Here is an 8492-nt window from a genome sequence, read left to right as displayed (position 1 = left end):
AATCGAGTCATTGAAAAAAAATCAGTTGATATGTATAACTGATTCACTTTGCTGCACGGCAGAAATTAACACAACATTGTAAAGCAACTATACACCAATAAAAATTAATTTTAAAAACTCAGTTGATCATTTTTTAAGAGAGCAAAAGAGTGAAATAGCCATTCAAAAGAGAGTTTTATCTCTTCAGTATCTCCTCATTCACACCTTTTTAGCAGCCACAATGTCTTTCTTCCTGTCCTGCCACATACCTCCATTTAGGGCTAGGGATATGGGGAGTGGGGAAGAACAAGAACTTATGGGTTAGAATGATGTGTGTGTGGCGGGGGAAAGAGTGAATTTTATGCCCTCTAGTCTCCACTGTCTTTAAGCCCCCCAGCTCTCGTTGATCTTCCCCTACAATGTTAATGATCTCCCGGGAAGACCTGCACTAAGGAAATATCAAGAGATATCAGACAGGCAGCTTACTGGCCATGCTCCTCTGGGGAAAAAAAAAAAGTCCTCATCCAGCTTCTGTTTCAGGTTCCAGCATGCATTTAGGGAAACACTGGGCTAGCCCAGGCTGCCTAAGGAGAATCTCAGGCTCATTCCCAAGCAGCAAGGGTAGCAACAAAATGCTGGAGAAGCCTGGGGAGGAAGCTGCTTCTCTTTGGTTCTCTGATCACTTCTGTGTCTCAGACTCAGACCTCGACCCTAAACCTGTGGGAGTCCATACCAGATACCAGGCAAGGAACCCAAATGTCCTCCACCAGAGAGCAGAAAGGGTTCTGGCAAGTTTCATTTGGATCTCAGCTTTACTCTCTCATTCTGTCCTCCCTGAGTCTAAGTTTCTTATCTGGACTTAACTCTATGGAAAGAAGGAACTCAACTCTTTGGGTTCTACACTTATGACTTTTTCCCTAAAAGAGTGAATCAAATCCTCTAGGTTAAAGTCCAAACTCCCTATCATGACATATAGAGCAGTCACACTGACCACTTGCTCTTTCCCCAGCACACCACCCTCTTTCATGCCTCTGTGCCTTTACATATACTTTGGCCTCAACCTCTATTGGTGGGGAGTGGGCTGCACACGCCTTCTGAGCTCAAGATCTCTCATTTGTCAAAAGAGGGAAATAAGAGTACCCTTACAGAGAGAGACAGACAAATGAACAGACTTTTTCATTACTAGAGGTTTTAAGACATGGGATGCTAAGGTGCTTAAAAGCACAGAGGAGGGGCACTAAGCTCAGCGTGGAGGTTCACAAATCACTTACCAGAGAGATGACATTTGCCAGTTCCTACTGATGAGCTCTTAGATGATTTTTAAACTTTTGCTGTTTTTTTTTTTTTAATTTATTTTTGGCTGTGTTGGGTCTTCATTTCTGTGCGAGGGCTTTCTCTAGTTGCGGCAAGCGGGGGCCACTCTTCATCGCGGTGCGCGGTCTTCTCACTATCGCGGCCTTTCTTGTTGCGGAGCACAGGCTCCAGACGTGCAGGCTCAGTAGTTGTGGCTCACGGGCCCAGTTGCTCCGTGGCATGTGGGATCCTCCCAGAGCAGGGCTCGAACCCGTGTCCCCTGCATTGGCAGGCAGACTCTCAACCACTGCGCCACCAGGGAAGCCCACTTTTGCTGTTTTAAATTATGCTGCAATTAATATCCTTACACCTATATCTTTATGCACATATTTGAGCATATCTGTGGGATAAACTCCTAGACTTAAGTAGAATTGCTGAATCCAGGAATGTGAGTCTTTTTTAATTTTAATAGATATTTTCAAATTATCCATGAGAGAGCTTGTTTCTCTTACCCTAGTCAGGATAGCACATCATCATACTTATATACTTCTTAATTAGACCCAGAGATCCTCTTGACTCTTTATCTGCCATTGAATTCCCCCAGTTGGATCTCGGTAACATTACTAACCTTGTGTTGTGCAACAGCCCAGCAGTATAGTCCTTCCAGAGTCAATATCCCTGTTTGTAATCCTAACCCATCCGTCTTCTGAATTCTTGTTAGCTGGTCTGCAGTTAACTAAGAGAAATGTACTCCTGTCTATATTTCCTTATTAAATGAGAACTTTCTGCCAAGTAGAGCTCTTATTCCAAGCCATGTCATCCTGGTTCTTCACCAAATTCCCAACATGTACTACACTTTGCCCATATTGGTTTAGTTTATTCCCCAGGCATTACACCTGCAAAGATAATTGGTTTCAATGCTTGACATTCTAATTATAACGAGGCCTCATATAACTGTACATCCCTGATTCAGCTAACATCTGAGGCTGAAGAATTGGTATAGTACACGTTAGCCTTTTTCAGTTCAAAGGAGCCAATCTCATTACAGTGATGTGGGAAATGACCACTCTCCCCTTTCTTTACAGTTAATATGCTCTTAATGTAGCGTGTTAAGTTGTAATAGCCAAGCTAATTAGCTTTGGACCTAGAGGTGACAGAGTATAGAAATTAAGAACCCTGGCTAAGCAGTTAATAGACTTGGGTTCAAACATCACTTTTACTGCTTACCAGCTGTATAGCCTTGGGCAAGATACTCTGTCTCTGAAGTTGTGTTTCCTCATCTGCAAGGCATAATTATAATAGTATCTTCCTTACAGAACTGCTAGAAGGATTAAAAGAGATTATGCAAGTAACAGACTTGGTAGAAGCAGTAAATTGTTATTATGACTGTAATTCACTGAATCTAAAATGACGTTGACAGTAGGTTGCACCATTAAAGAGAACACTAAGAAAGGAAATTGTTGCCAAGTAGCCACATGATGTCTTTTAGGCTTAATTAGAAACAGAAAATTAAAAAATCAGAATCACTCTAAATATTCATAAAAAAGGACACTATAAGGGAAATAAATTGGGTAAGGTATTCCTAAAACTATTTCACTTTCAGAGTCTGACTTTTCTGAAACACTTTTCCACTCAGATTTAGCCAAGTCTGTGTTTTCCCATTCTTGTAACATACTCTTTCCTGTGAAGAGCATTAGTAACGCAGCGTTTCTTAAAAGAAGGCTTAACAAGAGTAACAGTTACCGTTGCCAGACTTTTAGGCTGGTTTTGCAATTATCTGGAGTTAGCTTATTTTTGACTTCTACTTCAGGAATGTTGCTAAACATGTCTGCGTCACCACTCACTCCACTTCTCCTCACAACCTATGAATATTTCACCTTCATCTCTAGAAATTTCTCCCAATATGCTCACACCCATTCTTAAATTTTGATGCCAGTACTTTAATGTTCATGCTTGCTTTAAGCAATGAAAACTATGACAAGACAACAATTATAAGATGCATCGTGGTTTCAAAGATGTTAAATGTAGTTTGAAAAAAATTATTTCTTAGAATTAATAGAAGACAAAATGCACCCTAAAAGCAAATCTAGGAGAGCAAATTTTAAAATGTCTAGAAAAAAAGTTACATATGACACTACATGTAGCCTGAGACTAAAGGTGGACTTCTTTTGAGTTGAAGTGGAGGTTCTCAAAAATCTGAAAGGAATTTAAAGCCTGTTTAGTTCAACCAAGAAACCACTTATTGAGACCTTCTAAACTTCTCCTGCCATGTGGTCCTTATTACCTCCCAAGGACAGCCCACTCTATCTCAGGATAGCTCGGGTAATTAGAAAATTCTTCCTATGGATAATGAGCAAAATGATTTTGTTATAGCTTCTACTCACTGTGCCTCCTAGGGTTACACAGAGCAGATCTAATTCCTGGTCCTCTTGTCAGGCCTTTAGATGTTTAAAGACACTGCTTAGGTTATGCTTAGTTTTCTTAAAGATACTTTGTTTCAGTGTTTTCAACTGTTCCTAATTTTGAGTTCCTGCTCCATCCTGGCTTTTCTTTTTTTTTTTTTAATATTCAGAGTTCTTTTTTTTTTCTTTTTTAATTTATTTATTTAATTTATTTATTTTTGGCTGCGTTAGGTCTTCATTGCTGCGCGGGCTTCCTCTAGTTGCGGCAAGTGGGGGCTACTCTTCGTTGCCGTGCGTGGGTGCGCGGGCTTCTCATTGCGGTGGCTTCTTTTGTTGTGGAATACGGACTCTAGGCGCACAGGCTCAGTAGTTGTGGCGCACAGGCTTAGTTGCTGCGCGGCATGTGGGATCTTCCCGGACCAGGGCTCGAACCCGTGTCCCATGCATTGGCGGGCGGATTCCCAACCACTGTGTCACCAGGAAGTCCCCATCCTGGCTCTTCTGAGCACATCTCCAATTTCTCTATATTTGGTTTAAAATGTGGGACCCACAACAGAATGCCGTTTCTCAGGTGGGTGTGTCCGGGGAGAATGAGGCAGGAAGGCAGAATTTTATTTTTATTTTTTACAGTTAAGCAATTGCACTTGTGACAGGATGTCAAAAGTGATATTTCATGATACAAGAGACATGGAATTCTGAAGCCGGATCATCATACCCAGAATTTACAAAGGAAATGGTTAAGGATCTGTTCCCTGACTTTTGGACTCTGAAATCACATCAAGCAGATAAAAAGGGGTCAGAGTATGGAGGAGAGAGAAGGTCTGTGAAGGTTTCTTTGCCATGTGAATAGTCTTCATCACAATTCTTACTCACAGTGGGGAGTTCTGGAAAGCTTACCCTCTCCTCATCAAGCCTAATAAGGGAGATGCCCATGGACTCACCCAGAGATGTCTGAAATGTGTTGCCCACAGTAGGGAGACACAGGGAACTAAGCCTGACTCACCCCTGAGAAAGCTCAGGTGAATTGTGGCTGTAGGATGGAAGAGCCTGTTTTGGGATTCTGCACTACAGAAGTTGCTGGGGCAAAGCCACGTGTGTATGTATTTCCATAGTCCATGAAAGACAGAGAGCTGGCATGGGTTCCCGTACAATAAGGAGGGAAAAAAAGCTGGAGGTGAATCTAGATTCTTAGGGGTTGAGGAAAGAGGTGCAAGTGCACTCCTGGAAGAAAAATGCATCTGCCTTGAATAGAGGAGAGCAGTCCCCCCAAACAAACACCTCTAAAAAGTCCTCAGAAGTGCCCATGAGAGAAAGAATTGGCCAGTCACCTCCAAGCTGAGAGAGCAGGAAGTTATTTGCCCAGCCAAAGAACTTTCTACTTCCTTATCTCTCCTCCCTACCTTCCCTATTGTCTCCTACTTTGGCCTAGGTGAGGTGAAAAGGAAACAGACGCTAAGGAGAAAGGGAGGAGGTATGGAGAGAGAAAGAGAGAGAGAGAGAAACCAGTCAAGCTCCTTTCGCAAGTCAGGAGCTAAACTGAGTAAGTAGGAGGACAAAGAGTTAACTCTGAATTACGATTGAAGGTCTGATTAAAATCTAGGACTGGGCACTCTAATTCATAAATTGAAACTATGCTTGTGACCTAAAGTTGTTAAAAGACTATCCATTATCAAGAGAAGCACAAAAAGCAGGGATTGGCTCAAAATTTAATGTGCACATGAATCACCCCGGGCTCTTCTGCAAGTGCAGATTGTGATTCAGTGGGTCTGGGGTGGGGCCTGAGAATCTGCATTTCTAACAAGTTCCCAATTGATGCCAGTGCTGGCATCTTGGGTCACACTTTGAGAAGCAAGGGGAGCAGGGGATTACCCCACTGAATGAGTTTTAAATGGATTATAGAAGATTAAAAAAGCTGCATTTGGGGGAATTCTCTGGTGGTCCAGTGGTTAGGACTTCCACTGCAGGGGGCCCAGGTTCAATCCCTGGTCAGGGAAATGAGATGTCATGTGGCAAGGCCAAAAAATTTTTTTTTAAAAGGTGCATTTTCAATGTTCATTTCAGCACTATTTACAATAGCCAGGACATGGAAACAACCTAAGTGTCCATCGACAGATGAATGGATAAAGAAGATGTGGCACATATATACAATGGAATATTACTCAGCCATAAAAAGAAATGAAATTGAGTTATTTGTAGAGAGGTGGATGGACCTAGAGTCTGTCATACAGAGTGAAGTAAGTCAGAAAGAGAAAAACAAATACCGTATGCTAACACATATATATGGAATTTTTAAACAAATGGTTCTGAAGAACCTAGGGACAGGAAAGGAATAAAGATGCAGATGTAGAGAATGGTCTTGAGGACACGGGGAGGTGGGGAGGGGAAGCTGGGATGAAGTGAGAGAGTGGCATTGACATATATACACTACCAAATGTAAAATAGATAGCTAGTGGGAAGCAGCTGCATAGCACAGGGAGATCACCTCAGTGCTTTGTGACCACCTAGAGGGGTGGGATAGGGAGGGTGGGAGGGAGACGCAAGAGGGAGGGGATATGGGGATATATGTATATGTATAGCTGATTCCCTTTGTTATAAAGCAGAAACTAACACAACACTGTAAAGCAATTATACTCCAACAGAGATGTTAAAAAAAAAAAAGGTGCATTTTGATCACGCCATGAATTGTGCTTTCAACGTATCCCGTCTGCTATAGTCCAAGAAATGGATGCTCAGGGTCCTGCCTCTCATCTCAGCACCACAGAGCTAGTGCCTGGACACTGGGATCGCTGCTATTGCTACTGCAGAAAAAACCAACAGCTTCCTCAAACTGGTTCCGGAAGCTGCACAAGTATAGCCTCTGCCTCACTTTCACCTTCCATATGTTGTCCAAGGGCTTCTGAGTGGCCAGACCTAAGTTACACCCTGTACCTAGCTGCAAGGGAGTCTCAGTCCCTTTTAGCTTTCCAGGCTCTGCAGTTCAGAAAGGCACTTGAGAAGGTAATGAAGTGGATGTTCACCCCACCTCCACAGACGATAAAGGGGTGAGTCCTACCTAGGCTTTTACTGCTGTAAAGGACCTAGAGATTTAGTCCAATTTGTTAATTTTAGAGATCAGGAGATGGAGACGCAGAGACTAAATGACTCGTGAGTGGTGAGGGTAGAAATAGAGCTCAGGTCTTTTGACAAGGAGTTCAGTGTAACCTAAAGAATAACTACTCTCCCAGGAGGCAAGTGATATTGTCCAGCCTCATTAAGCTTATTGCTTGCAAACCCACCCAAGGCACTGTTTTCATCTAAGGCATACCTCTTCGACCCCCAATTTATATTTATGTAGTTCATTTGGGGGACCAAAGTACAGAATCTTATATTTATCTTTTTTGAATTTTGTCTTTGTTAGCCTAATAAGACAGTTTTGGATCCCAATGTAGTCCCTCTCAGCTGTAACACATGCAGATTAGTAAGCATGTCTTCTGCACTGTAATCCAAATCACTATAAAAAAAAAAGTAGAATCAAACAGATTAAAGAAATTTAGATGATGGCTCTATCTCACTAGAAATTTCTCTCACGATTGCCATGGATCCATTTTTCTGTCTTTGGGTACAATTGTTTAACCAATTACCAACCTATTCAATTGCTCTAATATCCAGTCTATATTTCTCACCCTTATCTACAAGGAGATCTGTCTAAAAGACTGGAGAAGTATGGATTCAGTGGGTGAGCATTTCCCCTAATCTGCCTGTCTAGTCATTGTCAGAAAAAGAACAGGCTATCAGGGCAAGAATATCCTTGGGAAGCTCATGCTGGCCCCTAGCGGATGCTTCTCTTCTCCTCCACCTCCTCACACCTCCCCCTTCACAACCCCCCCCCCCTTCCTCTTCTTCTTCCCTTTCCCCTCTCCCTCCTCTCCTTCCTCAGTTGAGGTAAGGTAATTGACACATAACATTACACTAGTTTCAGGTCTGTAAGTAACGATTCAATATTTGTATACGTTGCAAAATGATCATCACAATAAGTCTAGTTAAAATCCTTCACCATACATAGTTACACAATTTATTTTTGGTGCTGAGAACTTTTAAGATCTACTCTCTTAGCAACTTTCAAACAGTATTATTAACTAGAGTCACCATGCTTTCTATAGTTGATAATATTAGAGCTAATATAGCTGCTTCTTTTTATAAGTACTTACAAGACATTCCTGCATTAACCTGCATCATTTTGGATTAGAGGCAACCAGTAATGGTTTGACAGCCTAAAGGTATAGAAGCAGATGGGGCTCATCCACTTAGTACCTCACTATCCACTTTCCGTTTAGTGACCCCACTAAGGGATTCTGAGACCCTCCGTGAAAGGGGCTGTGGAAAGGTGAGGCCTGTGCAGGACATGTAGTAGGTCCTTCCCTCCACAAGGGCTGCAACTCTGCGTGGCTGCTATTAGGACTGGACGTGGCTGGTGGGACTGAACACATGTCCCAGGATCGCTTGTGAAGTCTCAAAACAAATCGTTCATTTTCAGACATATTGGGCATATACTTAATGAAACATTCTCAAGTGTCTTGGCGCTCATATCCCTGTGCCCTCCCCCTCACTGATCCCTGTCTTTCCACCACCTTTCCAGCCCTTTCTCCCTCATCTCTCTCTCCTTCACCTGTGGGAAAGACCCAACTCAAATGCCACCTTCCCAGAGAATTTTTCCCAGTTTCCTCCAGCCAAAATAAGTTACTATTTTTTTTTTCCTGTCTGAGCCCCCAAGCATTTTGTTTGTACTGTCAGTTTAACACATGATTTGGGTATTCGCACCCCTGTCTGCAGAGTGGAAAC

The sequence above is a fragment of the Balaenoptera physalus genome (assembly GCF_965194825.1).
Source record: "Balaenoptera physalus genome assembly, chromosome: 1".
Classification (NCBI taxonomy): domain Eukaryota; kingdom Metazoa; phylum Chordata; class Mammalia; order Artiodactyla; family Balaenopteridae; genus Balaenoptera; species Balaenoptera physalus.
Note: the sequence above shows the minus strand (reverse complement) of the source record.